General features: G+C 50.4%; 1 pseudogene; it reads right to left on the reverse strand.

The window, feature by feature from the left end:
- Positions 1 to 9,496: 9,496 nt before the first annotated feature.
- LOC139000754 (E3 ubiquitin-protein ligase RBBP6 pseudogene) lies at positions 9,497 to 14,518 on the reverse strand (annotated as a pseudogene).
- Between the last annotated feature and the right edge of the window lie 304 nt (positions 14,519 to 14,822).

Raw genomic sequence — 14,822 nt, forward strand, 5'->3', positions numbered from 1 at the left:
GTAACGTTTTGGTTTTTGGTTTTCGCTCCCTGGCATGGCAACTTTTTCTTCTCCCCCTCCACCCCCACATCCCACTGGTTGTGGGCGGGGGCGCCTCAGGCAGCCGTCTAAGCGCGAGACAAACAAGACCAGACTCTGCAGGTCTGGAAGGTATGACCTTGGGGTGGTCCGAAGCAATGGCCCCAAAGGGGCGTGCTCGGACGCCCCACAGACGCCCGGGGGTAGGGAAGGGAAAGGGGTGGAAAAGGGCGCGGGGACCTTCCCACCTGGCCCTACCCACGGGCCGGAAACCCCCAACCCAAGGAGGATGGGAGACCCCCAAGGGTCTTTAAACCTCCGCACTGGGAAGCGATAGGTACCTGGAAAGGGGGAAGCGAAAGGTCAGAGCGGACGGGGTGAGGAACCGCGTTCCAACGGGCGCCTCCACCCCCGAGGCCTCGACCCCTCAACCTAATGGTTCCCACAACCTGCACAGGCGTAGGGCACAGAGCCCCCCAGGCACTGCCTGCCCATGACGGGGCCTCCCGCTGACCCGGCAACGGGCACCATCCCCCCCATGCCCCTTCAGCGCCGACCAACCACCTTCATTTCCACCACCTGGCAGACTCCAAGCCGGGAAACCTCGCGCAACACACCTCAACACGCGTCCTGGGGCCGTTCCCCCCTTCTCTCCCTCCACCACCGCGTCCCGTCCCCGCACCGGTGGCCCAGGCTCCTCACCACGTTGGGGCTAGGGGCTGCGACAGGAAGCAGGGTGCAGGCTGGGGCACGGGGCGAGGCCTGTGGGGAGGGGGGAGGCAGGACACCCGGAACGTGCGGGGCGGCGGACGGCGGAGGAGAGGCACGAGGCAGATGGTTGTGCTCCTGACTGGAAGGACAGGATGACCCGTGTCCAGGGCAGGCGTGGGAAGGGGCCACCGCGGCCCCGTTCCCGAGATGCAAGGTTTGGGGTGGGGGTGGGGGCGCCCACAACGCGTGCCCTTGTCTTCTTGCGGCCGGGGGTGAGGGCAACAATGAACCACAAGATGGCAGGCGTGGGCAACGGGGGCACCCCGAGGCCCCCTCTGAGTCCCCGCTTGCTCCTTCTCTCGCGAACGGTGGGGGCAAGGCCGCAGCAGTTGCCGCCCCAACCCGGACCACACCGCAAAAACCATGGGGGTTAAGCCAGAGGAAACCGACCCGACCAACCGAACCCAGAAGGACTTGGGCTCAATCGCCCCTTTCCCCTTAATGATCCTTCCACAGGTTCACCTATGAAACCCTGTTAGAATTTTACTTCCTCTAGATAGTTAAGTCCGACTGCCTTCTCAGCAATCCACCAGGGCCATGGGCCCACCCCAGCGGGGCCCATCCGAGGGCCTCACTAAACCATCCAATCGGTAGTAGCGATGGGTGGTGTGTACAAAGGGCAGGGACTTAATCAACCCAAGCTTATGACCCGCACTTACTGGGAATTCCTCATTCATGGGGAATAATTGCAATCCCCGATCCCCATCACGAATGGGGTTCAACAGGTTACCCGCACCTGCCGGCATAGGGTAGGCGCACACTGAGCCAGTCAGTGTAGCGCCGTGCAGCCCTGGACATCTAAGGGAATCACAGACCTGTAATTGCTCAATCTCGGATGGCTGAATGCCACTTGTCCCTCTAAGTTGGGGGACTCATCTAAGTTGGGGTTGAGTAACTAGTTAGCTAGCATGCCAGAGTCTCTTTTGTTATCGGAAATAACCAGACAAATCGCTCCACCAAGTAAGAACAGCCATGCACCACCACCCACAGAATCAAGAAAGAACTCTCAATCTGTCAATCCTGTCTGTGTCAGGGCCGGGTGAGGTTTCCCCAGGTTGAGTCAAATTAAGCCGCAGGCTACACTCCTGGTGGTGCCCTTCTGTCAATTCCTTTAAGTTTAAGCTTTGCAACCATACTCCCCCCAGAACCCAAAGACTTTGGTTTCCCAGAAGCTGCCGGGCGGGTCGCTGGAATAACCCAGTCGGCATAGTTTATGGTCGGAACTACGACGGTATCTGATCGTCTTCGCACCTCCATCTTTCATTCTTGATTAATGAAAACATTCTTGGCAAATGCTTTCGCTCTGGTCCGACTTACACCAGTCCAAGAATTTCACCTCCAGCGGCGCAATACGAATGCCCCTGGCCGTCCCTCTTAATCATGGCCTCACTTCTGAAAACCAACAAAATAGAACCGTGGTCCTATTCCATTATTCCTAGCTGCGGTATCAAGGCAGCTCGGGACTGCTTTGAACACTCTTTTTCAAAGTAAACGCTTCAGGCCCTGCGGGACACTCAGCTAAGAGCATCGAGGGGTGCCGAGAGGCAAAGGGGGGCGGGGGATGGGTGGTGTCTCGCCGGGCCATTCGAAAGTGAAAGACTTCCTCTAAGTCACACACCACCACCACCACCCACCCATCCCACACTCACACCCCCCGCAGGCCCAAGACGTCCCAGCTTCTGCCTCACTCTCTCCCTCTATCCCTTCCTGGAAGACATAACAAAAACATTTTATTAAATATTTTATTGATGTTTTACAGAGAGGAAAGGAGAGGGATAGAGAGAAACATCCTCGAGAGAAATATCGATCAGCTAGCTGCCTCCTGCACACCTCCTACTGGAGATGTGCCCGAAATCAAGGTACATGCCCTTGACGGGAATCAAACCTGGGACACACACACACACACACACAGCCGCCCCTGCCCCTCCTCCCCCCCCCCCCCTCCAGTCCGAAGGCCAACGCTCCATCAACTGAGCCAAACCAGTTAGGGCACAAAAAATTTTTGCCGCCTGGGAGCTGAAACCTAAATGAGGCAGTACTCAAGGATCAGATCCTCGCATCTTCTCTCTCTCTCTCTCTCTCTCTCTCTCTCTCTCTCTCTCTCTCTCGTTGAAATTATTGGGGAGACACCGGTTCATAAAACCATACGGGTTTTAAAATAAAATGTAAAATGAATAAATCAAATGTGAATAAACAGGAATTTTTGTATGGAACTAAACAAAAAATAACAACAACAAAAACATTCAGGTTATTCGAGTGGACAACTCAAGAAAATGTCATCTGAATACATACATACAGACATACATACCACATCCAGCGTGCAAGCGGGAAGCATCATCGGAGAGCATTCGGCCCATGGAGCCCAGTGCATCAAGTACCTCCTTCCTCATGGATTTTTTCTCCACATGCCCGCCCTCCTCTTTTATTTCTTCTCTTTTGCGGCCCACAACCACCACACCCCACCCAGCATCCATGACTTTCAGCACAGGTAGGAGTGAAAGGGTGAGGGCTATGCCCTCCATCTTACCCCATATCCTCCATGTTGGGGCAGTAACCATGTGCTCAGACCCCTTCTTTCCGGAAGCCCAGGCCTCTGCTGGCCACGCCAGGGATTTATTTAAACTCACCAATGACAATTGAGGGATGTGCGGGCCATAAAAATTACCACATCCTATGTAACTAGACCCAGCTTGCGCCTGGCCAATCTGCAGGGCCCACAGTCTCCTCACTCCACCCCCTATTAAAACCCTGTTTGTTTGTTTTTTCTCACGGAGGCTCTCCCCCTTCTTGTTGTTGCGTGGGAAGAAGCTGGGAGCCAGACCCGGGTCTGTAATAATAATAAAGGACTCTCTGCTTTTGCATCAGAGCCGCTTGACAGTAATATTGAAAAATACTGAATATTTAACTTGCCCGCTAAAAGTGTAAGGTTGGTCTGTTGGGGATCTTGAAATCTGGGCATAACATTTGGGGGCTCATTGCGATCCCCAACACCATCAAGGGACCCCCAGTCCAGAGGGCCTGACTGACAGCAGTAGGTGTCTATGTCATTGTGTGTTTTGTATCTGTCCTGTGTGAGCTCACTTCTGAAATCTGCAATCGCCTGCAATAATCTAAGTAGACGCACAGGGGAATCAAGGGCGGTAGGATTTGGGGGACGCCTGGACCCTCCATCTGGAGGGGTGTAGTTTTGCTTCTGTGGAGTCGGGAAGGTCTGTAGGAACCCCCTCAATCTGAGACAGGCTGGTCGCCCCCGCTGGTTGGTGTGCAGCCACTGGTTGGCGTGCAGACATCGTTTTCTGTTTTTGCTTCCATGGAGTTGGAATATTGTTTTGGTTTCACTTCCATGGAGTTGGAAGGCTGTATTTTCGGGCCCTCTTAGTTTTCTGTGTTTGTATGTTTGTTTGTTTTTTCCTGTGGGCTTACTGGACGGATGTTATGGGATGGAATTGGACTGCTCCTTTGGGTATTGTGATTGATCATTTCAAGGAGATTGGGGGAGGCTGTTGAGCTCCCTCAGGAGTTGGGAAGTTGTTATTGTTTAAACTCTGAATGAATGTCTGGTGAAAGTATGTGAGTGTGGAGGGAGGGGGCCTGCCTTCTCCCCTCCTTTGTGTGGCTCCAGGATTTAGGTAAGGTGGGCATCTGAGTAATGATCTGTGAAAACAGGTCACCCCCTTCCCAAGTAAATGCTTCTGGGATTTCTGTGCACATGTAAGGAGAAAAGCTGGCTTAAACCTAACGTGCGCACCAATCGATTTTGGATAAAGTTTTGAGCTGGAATCTCCTTGCAGATGTGGAGGATACATCACAATACTAATCATTTACCCTTGGAAAAAATATATGCTACCTAGATTCTAGCAGCAGGATTTGCATTTCCATAATAAAGAACAGTTTTTACAAGGGAAAAAATGGTCCTTTGTTAATTAAGAAAACTTTTCTTAATGGAGGAAGAAGATAGTCCCTCCTGCCTGTAGCATCTGTAAAAACCAGGTAGGCCAGAACCTGCTTTGCAAGGCTCAAATTTGGTTTTCCAGAGCCGCTTGACAGTAATATTGAAAAATACTGAATATTTAACTTGCCCGCTAAAAGTGTAAGGTTCGGATTGAATCGGGAAAATTTGTGTAATTGTGGTAACTAAATGCCTTTGCTTATTGGTACAGCCACGATCTTGGTCTGCATGACTTGGCATCTGCCAGGTCAGCCACATGAATTGCCGCTCTGCTGGGGGCCACCATCTTGAGACAGCAAAGGCCCCTCTCTCTGATTTAGTCAGGGCTGGAGCCTTAAGGCAGAGTTTTTCTGCAGAAATGTGGATGGCGCAGGAAGTGTGCTTGCCTCACAGATTTGTTTTTAAGCTAATCTCTTAAATCTAGACCACCCTGCTTTCCTTAAACTAAAGACAATTAAAGGTTATGTCAAAGACTTTAAAGGGGACTGATAGCAGCAATCCAATCTCTAAAGTCAGATAGAAACTGTGGTTTCAAACTGATCTTAAAGGGCATATTTTTCCTTTGCCTGGGAGGGACAGTGCAGCTGTCCCAGGGTCAGGAGGGCTCCAGCTAACTTGCAACTAGGTGTTCAGGAGACCCTGGATATGCCTAAGTTTAACCTAGGTTCTAGATTATGTGTTTACCCACAGCTGTGGTTTGGATTGCGTGCTATCTCTGCTTCTGTAAATTGATCTGTCCTTATTTCTTAAATATGTATCTTTGTTTTTTAAAATTGTTTAGTGATATTTCTGTGTCTCTTAAAATAAACACTTTGAATGTATTGTTAATCTGAGGAATGTTAATTACTTACATGTCACCTAGAAATTAAGGCTAAAAGTTCTAACTAACTGGAAAGCATGGCTTTGGTGTGATGGAAGGAAAAAGAAATGTTGAATAAATAATAGGCCAGTAAGCTGGAACTGGTCACTGGTGTTGGATTGTGAGAAGGCCTGGACACTGCCTAACTTCTCCTTCCTTGGTACCCCTGAAACATCAGAGGGTACTTCTGGCCTTGATTTTCTTGGTTTTTGGTTTTGGATTTGTTTGTTTGTTTGTGATGAAAACCGTTTCTATCTGAATGAGACATAGGTCAAGAATCCTGTCCTGTGATGTGGGAAAGAAAGGCCTCCACATCTGTTCCTGTCAGGCCCCCATCAGGGGACCTGGGGGCGGTGTACCTTTTATCTGCTCAAGAGCCCAAGACTGTAAAGATACTTGTTAACTGAAAAGGTGTAAGTATAAATGTATATTTGATGTTTGTAAACATCTCTGTCTGTTTGTTTGCTGGGAACTTTGATTTGCTATGTGATATTCTGTGCTGGGTTGGGATTTTGGAATTCTGGGGTAAATTCAAAAGGTATTAGTGGCTTTTCTAGTCTGATTGGGACATCTTAGGGTGGGGCTCACAGTTCCTCAAGGCAAAGATTTAATGGGCCCTTCCCCCTGCCTGTGCTGAATTAGATAATACGGGCCAGTGTCATTTGGCTTGCTGATAAAAGGAACACAATGGACCCTGGAATCTGTAAAGATGTATGGGAATGAAGCTGGTCAAATGTACTGAAAGGGTTTGGTACCTGTTGCTGCTAGCAAAGGAGGGGCTGATATCTCCTTCTAGCGATCTCCCTTGAAAGAGGCCTGGTTGGTCCTCTGCCAAAAAGGGCCCAAGTAACGCAGGTAGTAACCAGGGCTATTGGGGCAAATTGGAAATTACATCGTGCTTATAGACCCCAGAGTTCAGGGCAGGTAGAAAGGAACCATGGAAACTGGTGGGGACTTGGTGGCTATCCTATCATATTTAGCAGGCCACCCCCTATCATTCCTAACCTTAAAGCTGACTTTCTTGCTGCAGGAACTACCTCATTCCTTGAGAGGGCTCCAGAAGGCGCACGAGGACACTCCTAAGTCCAGGTTGTACAACAGCAGCTTCCCCCAGGTCATCATGCCAGCGCCCATGCAGAAGGCTCTGCAGAAGTCGTCGTGTTGCCACTCCTCGGGAAGCGGACATGGCCTGCTGTAGGGCACCGGTTCCTGCCTCGGCAGAGGGCCTCCCTGGGAGCCAGCCCGGCCTCGGTCCCAGCCTCGGTCCCAGCCTCGTTCCCTGCCCCTGCCACTGCCCCCGCCATGGCTGCGGCACTGGCCATGGCCGCTCCGCTGGCTCTGCTCCAGCCTAATGATGTCGTCCAGTGACTTGTGGATTTTGTCGGCCATGGCGGCCCCGAATCAGCCTCAGATCACGCCTGTGTGGAGGCACGCTGGTCCTTCACATCCCGTGGGGCGCCGGAGCTGTTCCTGTACGGGCACCAGATATTGGGGTCCAGACCCAGGGGTTCCCAAGGGTGTGGACGAGTCGGTGAAGAAGAAATGACACCGAGACAGCGTTCAGTGGATCAGCAGCCCAGCCAGGCTCTAGCCAGGTGCTCTAGCGGCTTCTATATCCCGGGACCGGGTCTTGGCGAGATCTCTCCCCTGAAAGCTCCCTAGGAAAACGAGGACGATGACCACGACAACAAGTCTAGGGCTGAGAAGCTCTGCAAAGAAGGCCCTGCTTTCTTTTACAGCCACAGACCTGGTGGGAGGAGCCAAATCAGCGGCCCGCTCGACCAATCAGCCGCCCCCAGGACTGAAGTCACCTGTTGGGCATCAAGTTTAGGGGAGGAGGCTTGCATTGGCGCTCCAGGACCAGGAGAGGGCGCCACTGGCCCTCCCAAGCGATCCACGGGGCTTGGGGAGGACTTGGGAGACAGGGCAGGTGCCCAACTAGGCCCGCAGTGCTCCGTTTCCATGCCTTGCGGGACGGCATCGCCGTTTTTTCTCGGTTGAAGATGGGACAATACATACTTAGACAAGCTCCGGTGGGCCCAGGACAGGCTAAAAGGAAACAAAGCCACCGAAAATCTCCTAGGCTTGCCTCACTCAGCAGATATCTTGTTAGCGGACCTTATGCTCCCATGTGTGTGGCTGGGGGAAGCGGGGATAAGGCGGGTTTGGGGGATAGGTGTGTGGGTGTGGGTGTGGGAGTGTGTGTGCGCGAGCGCCTGCTTCTGTGCATGTATATCGGAAGTCACGCACGGACACTCCGTGCTTTGAACGGTCCTTCGGCTTCCATGAATACCCTTCAGCGCCTGCCTTCTCAAAGACAACACCACCTGCATGTCCTTCAGGCCTCAGGTCTCGCCAGAAATGGGGAAGTCCAGTCAACTGTCTGTGCTTTCCCAACAGGAGGTTGCAGGAGGGGGGCTTGCATTGACACTTCTCGACCAGAAGAGGGCGGGACGGGCTCTTTGTCCCAGACCCCTGCCCCAGTCCACCCAAATTCTGTAATCCACAGCCAAAGATTACGCCCACCCCACCCCCACACACCCCCATCCCACACACATCCGGCTCACTCTGTGGATGGATGTTCAGGCCCCTGCCCAGAGACCAAGTCCAGGCCTGGCCATCTGGGCTTGCCAAAGCCTCAGAAATTTGAAAGGCTGGATCAAGCTTTTTTCTGAGGAGGGTTTTTTGTTGTTGTTGTTTTATCAGAGGGAACGAGGTTTTTTGTTTGTTTGTTTGTTTTTCCTACACCCGTTTCTGTAGATTATAGCCAAGGTAAAAGAGCAACTAGTAAAATGAATCCCAAAAATAACTCGGTACAAAACAGGTCTTTTTCAGAATTATTTCATCAAATAAAAGTTAACAAAAACTCTTTACAGGAGTTTTAAATCCTATTTCAAAACTGAAGAAACAACTCCATCATTGGCCATAGGCCCCTGGCAATCCTCGCACACACTGACTTGCTGGTACTTTAGCTGGTGTCCATCATCGCATCGTAATCGTCCAGCAGGGGATCCATCTCCTCGTTGTCCCTCATGGAGCTGCAAGCGTTCTTCTGGACGTCCAGCTCCTCGGTTTCCCTCATCGAATTGTAAGCACCCTTCTGGGATCCAACTGCTTGGTGCCCCTCATTGGGTATAAGAGTCCTACTTGGCGTCCAACTACTTGGTGCCCCTCATGGAGTTGTAAGCGTCCAGCCCGGGGTCATCCTGCCCCTTCCCCCCTTCCCCTGCCCCATTCTCCCTCTCTGGATGGATGGGATGGTCATGCCCCAGCCCAAAAGCTGGACCGAGGTCATTTCGAAGGAGATTGTTTGTTTGTTTGTTTGTTTTTAAGATTTTTTTTGAAGGAGGATTTTTTTAAGGAGATTTATTTTCTTTATTTTTTTATTTTTCAATTTTAAAATTAGTGTTTTTGGCTTTGGTTTTGGTTTTGGGTTTTTTTTTAAACCAGGTCAGAATGTCAATTCTTCAAAGTGCATGCAAGCTGCTCCTCCTAAGTGGCCCAGACTGAATATTCGAGAGCATCTCCAGGAAGGCCTGCAGGGACGGTGCCTCCACATTCTGGAAGGATTTCTGGACTCTGCCAAACAGGGTGAGGTTTTTCATCTCCAGCCAGATGAACCCGAGTGGTTCTCATCGACCAGGATAAAGACTCCAGGGCAGCGCCTGGCGAAGACGAACATAGGGAAGTTAACATTAATGGTTTCTACTATCGCTATAGAAACACATCCTGTGGGTTCGGAGGTAATTCTTGTCTTCTGAGCCCACACCCACAGGCAGAACAAACGGAACCGGCTGTTCCTCCAAAACTGAAGCTCTGGACTCCCGGAGGCTAGGCTGGGCAGGGTCCTGCCAGCCATGGCCCTGGCTTTCCTCAGTCCCGTGTTCTTGCTGCTGCTGCTACTGCTCCCAGATCACCTGCTCGCCAATATACTGGACCACGCTGGAGAGCTCGTTGAAGTTTCGGAAGATTTCAACATCTGGCTGGTGGATGCGGCACATGAGGTGGATCTCTACCTTAGTGTTGATGCACTGTCCCGTGATGTGGGTGACCCTGGCATACTTCCCACCATGTTGGCCCCAGGAACTTGGGAGATGCCATTTTGTTTTTTTTAATATATTTTATTGATTTTTGTTCAAAGTGGAAAAAAGAGGTGTAGAGAATTAGAAACCGCAAAGGTAGAGAAATCTCAATCAGCTGCCTCGGGCACATCTCCTACTGGGGATGTGCCCACAACCAAGGTATATGCCCTTGACCAGAATCGAACCTGTGAACCTTTAGTCCGCAGGATGGTGCTCGGTCCACTGAGCCAAAACAGTTAGGGCGGCACCCGCCATTTTGAAACAGCAAAGGTCAATCCCTCTCTTTAACCTTCTCTCTTCCTCCCCACATCCCAGGTTTTAACTTCCCCGTTAGGATAGAACAAAATGCAAGTGCAAAACATTGTAGAAGTATACGTTTTACTACACGGAGATGGATTAATATCTTTGTGTCCTTCGTGTGTGTGTGTGTGTGTGTGTGTGTGTGTGTGTGTATGTGTGTGTGTCTGTGTCTGTGTGTCTGTGTGTGTTTTAAAATATATATTTATTGATTTGGGAGAGGAAGGGAGAGGGAGAGAGTGATAGTACATCCACAATGAGAGAGGATCACCGGTCAGCTGCCTCCTGCACACCCCACACTGGGGATCTAGCCTGCAACCCAGGCATGTGTCCTTGACCAGAATCGAATCCGGGAGGCTTCGTGGTCCACAGGCTTACACTCTATCCACTGAGCCAAACCGGCAAGGGCCCTTTTGCTTTTGTTGTTTAAAAAGAGATTGGAAGGGAGAGGGAGAGAAAGAGGGAGAAGCAGAGGGAGAGGGAGAGAGAGAGGTAAAGGGAGAGGGAGAGGGTGAGGAAATTGATTTTCCACTTGTTTATTCATGTGTCCCTTGCTTTTTAAAAATAATACAACGAGGGAATTTGTGGTTTCTACCCTGAGACCCTGGGCTGTGCCCTGAGGGGACTGGAAAAAAGGAAAGTGACTTTTTACCATGGCATTCACGAGTCCAAAAACATGTGATCCTAGAGGCATAGAAAGACAATAGACACAGATACCAGTAAGGTCAAAGATGATCTCTCTCAGGGAAGATACCCGGCCTAGGACGTGACTACACACACACTATACACTGCTTTCTACTTTTAAAAGTCTTTAATTTCAGAACATCCTGGGTGATCACTTTAGGGGTCTGAGTTTGCAAGCCCAGGCCAGGCCTCCTGCGAGTGGGTCAGGTCAGCTTGTGGCCCCTTTTCATCCAGAATGCAAAGATTCTTATGTATTTACACCTTCCATTTTATCCTATGACATTCCATTTCATTTTATTAACAGATGTCTCCCACAATACATTCAATTCCAAAAAAAAAACCAGCAACAACAACAGCAACAACAAAGAGAAAATGAATCCTCCATTGTTGTCCCTGGAGTACTCACCTCCTTTAGGCTTTCAGAGTTCCCGGGTTTCAAGGGTCAATGTCCACAAATAGTGTTCTGGGTACATCCACTCGGTCCTCAGTCACACCCATTCACCCCCCCCCCCAGTCCCCTCCCTAACCCACAAACACACATAAAAAAATCTCCAGTCCCTCTTTCACTGCCAGGCTGCCCATGGGCCTTCCGGGAAAAAACCCAGGTGGTGGACGCCAGGGCATAGAGGATAGTGGATAGGGCATAGTGGGTCATGCCTAGGGTCAGATCTAGGGTCAGGGTCAGGGTAAACATAAGTGTCAGTGTCAGGTTAAGTTTAGGGTCAGGGTAAGGGTCAGGGTTATTGTTAGGTTTATTTTCAGGGTCAGATTAGGGTCACTGTCAGGGTTAGATTTAGGGTCAGGGTTAGGGTTAGGTTTAGGGTCAGTGTCAGTGTTATTGTGGGGATCAGGATGAGGGTCAAGGTCAGGGTCAGCATCAGGGTCAGGGTTAGATTCAGGGTCATCATAAGTGCCAGGGTAAGGGTCAGCATAGGGGTCATTTTCAGCATTAGTGTTAGTGTTATTGTCAAGGTCAGCTCATGGTCAGGTTTGGGTGAGGGTGAGGGAGAGGGTTTATAGGGTTAGGGATGGGGTTGTTAAGTTTAGGTTTAGGGGTTCTGCACGGAGCCCTGCAGAAGGCAAGGCTGGGCCTGCTCCAGCAGTCAACACCCAGTGGTGGGATAGGCCCAGCATCCCCGGAGTTGCAGCCCTGGAGTTGGGGAAGGGGTGCAGCTGGAATGCCACTCCCACCCAAACCAGAGGCCCTGGGAGGCATCTCATCACTGGACTTGTAGGTTCTCTTGATTTTCTAGAAGGTTCCAACAACTCTGGGCTTAGAAAGCCTTCACTTTCTTCCACCTTCGAAGTTCCGTATGTTTACTTCCTGGACCCTCTCCTGCAGCACTGTCCCTCTCCTTCTCTTTTGACTTTGTACTGTCCTTCCGATCATGGCTGTCTCTTGTTGAAAGCTTTTCTGGATGTTTGCTACCACCTATGCTTCTATTTCTACCACTTTTCCCACCCGAATCATCTTCTCTGTGACCCCTTGTAAGGGGAGAATTGGTGACGTGAAGTGGTAGAAAGCTCTCTGGAGAAAAGTTCTCTCCATTTGCTGACGGTCGAGGCTGTGCTCCAGCAGCATAACCTTTGTAGCATTTTTCGTACCACTCCCTGTATTTCCTCTCCCATTCTCGGTAATGCTCTTTTACAAATGGGTCTCTAAAGTCAACACTCCTCCCATGATAAGCTTTTCAGTCATAGGATGGTGGAACCTCTCTGTATCTCTTAAAATATTCACGTTCTGTTTCCCCTTGTAGTACAGTGCGTTTATTTGGAGACTGTCCCCTAAATGCTTGAGGGGACCTTGATCGCGAAGGATGTCGCCTATACAGTGGTGACCTTGACCTAGATCAACCACGATATCCATGAGATCTAGACCTAGACCTTGGCCGTTAATTTCGACTCTTGCCTCTGCCTCTTCTGGGGCATGGCAGTGATTCGAATAGGAAGGAGAGTGTGAGTGGCTAGGTGATTGAGAACGACAACATGAGCGCCCTGAACCACGTGTTGATTTAGCGTAAACAGAAGGACTTCTGAAGTATGAGGAACCACTGTGGGAATATTTAGACTTAGACTCTTCTTGTAGCCGTCGCTGCTCTCTATAGAATTTTTCCCTGGACAGAAGTGGTGCTTGTGCTGCTGGGATTGTATTTGAGTGAGCAGTCTGCACTCCTGATGATACCCAAGGTGCTGATAAATTGGCAGAAGGACTCCTGGAGTATGCGGAACCACTGTAGGGATATTGAGACTCTTCTTTTAGCCATCGCTGCTCTCTGTAGAATTCTTCCCTGGACAGAAGTGGTGCTTGTGTTGTTGAATTGGTATCTGAGTGAGCAGTCTGCCCTCCTGATGATACCCAAAGTGTGGATAAGTTGGCTGGCGCTGCAGGGAACCCGGGGGGAAGGAAGCTATACCCAGCAGGTGGTGACTGTCCAAGCAAAGATGGATTTCTGAGCACAGGCACCTGGTAACCTTTCTCCTCCACAAGGGCAGTTATTGCTATTGAAGAGGTTCCCTTTGAATGTTCGAAGGCGAGGGCTGTGGCCGGCAATATTTTATGATCCAAATCCCGGAAAGGCCCATCTGGTTTTTCCGAGTGGACTGATATGGAGACTGATGCAGTTACATCGGGTACAGGCACTGGGATAGATGAATTTCCAGGCGCAGCAGGGGCTAAAGAAGACTGATTAGAAGTGAAAGAAGGTATAGAGGGAGCAGGGTGGCCTGATTTGGACGCCACTGGAATCATCGGAGGATCTTGCTGTCTTGATATTGGAGATCTCATCAGAGGCTGTAGATTCCGCTGAAGGAGTCATCTCCAAGGCGGTATCGGCGGTGGTGGTGGTGGTAACGGTTTCCGTAGTCCTGTTTTATAACCACCAGTTCCATTTTTGAAGTTATTAACAGCCTGTCACAAGGCTTTATTGGCAACTAAAGCAACAAGAGAGACATCATGTTGATGACACGTTGGGCATGTATGGTCCTCTGATTCCAAGAGCGCTGTTCTTATACACTCATCACAGTAGCTGTTCGCACAGCAGGGAATGATAGCGGCATCAGTCATGATGTCTCTGCAGATGAGACAGAGCAACTCGTCTGGGATAGGGTCGTCCTTTTCAGAGGACGAAGAGGGCTCCTCTGGGAAGAAAGGTGGCTTTTCTTTCTTCCCAATTGCATATGCCTCTGCCTCTATAGTCGGTATTGTGTATGTCCCGGTGCTGGTGAGCTTTGCACCTTTCATGGTAGGATCTGTCACTTCCATCATGAAACTTCGGGGGATTCCCGTGCTCTTTTTAATCCTAGGACGAGATTCGAAGTTTTTGTCCCCATTGGTTGGGCAATTCTTAATATAATGGCCAGGTCTACCACAGCAGAAACAGGTGTAAGATGGAGGTGGTGGACCTAGAGGCTTCTTCATGTAATTGATGGGGTCGTATGCACGGCCAGACTGCCACATCATGGCTTTAATTTTATCTTCTTCAGAAGCATTGGCTTCAGCCAGATTGGCAGTCTTTCTAAGTTGGGCCAGAGACATAGGTGCAGAAGAGTCATCAGTGACTTTTGAAGTTCCCATCACTGGATCAGTTCGACCTATAACGTCTGTCTGGCTTGTAGATTTTACACCTCCAATAGGAATTCTTCTAACAATGAAAGGCGGATTCTTAGGAATCAGAGCATTATCATCAGTGTACTCTTCCTCGGTCTGCGCTTGCTGATCTGCAGGTCATACTTGGCAGCTTTCAGCTTCTCTCTCCCCACAATCTGCGTCTTTAGGTTGTGGAGGGAGATGTGCCGCCCATCAAAGGTGACGATGGCATAGCTGAGTGTGGAAGCGAATTTATAATGAACACAAGACATGATGCCAAAGAATCCTCAGGTTGGACGAGGACACGTGGACACGCTCAGTATACGTATACTTATGAACTGAAGAGCAGAATATGGGCATACACAGAACACTCGCAAGACACCGAAGGACCGAAGGCCTTGGGTTGAACACCCCCTCCCCACAGCAGGGGCGTGAGAACCACAATCCAGTCCCCAAACCCAGAATCACTTAATGTGCAGGAAGGCGGGCCAGGGCGGGAGGGCCCGGGGCTCCGCCAACGGGCAGGGCGTCACCCAGGCCCGATCCCCCTCGCTCAGACTCAGGGCCAGCAGGCGG

The sequence above is a fragment of the Myotis yumanensis genome, unplaced genomic scaffold (genome assembly GCF_028538775.1).
Source record: "Myotis yumanensis isolate MYYU_CA2020_CCGP unplaced genomic scaffold, mMyoYum1.0.hap1 SCAF_28, whole genome shotgun sequence".
In the NCBI taxonomy this organism is placed as follows: domain Eukaryota; kingdom Metazoa; phylum Chordata; class Mammalia; order Chiroptera; family Vespertilionidae; genus Myotis; species Myotis yumanensis.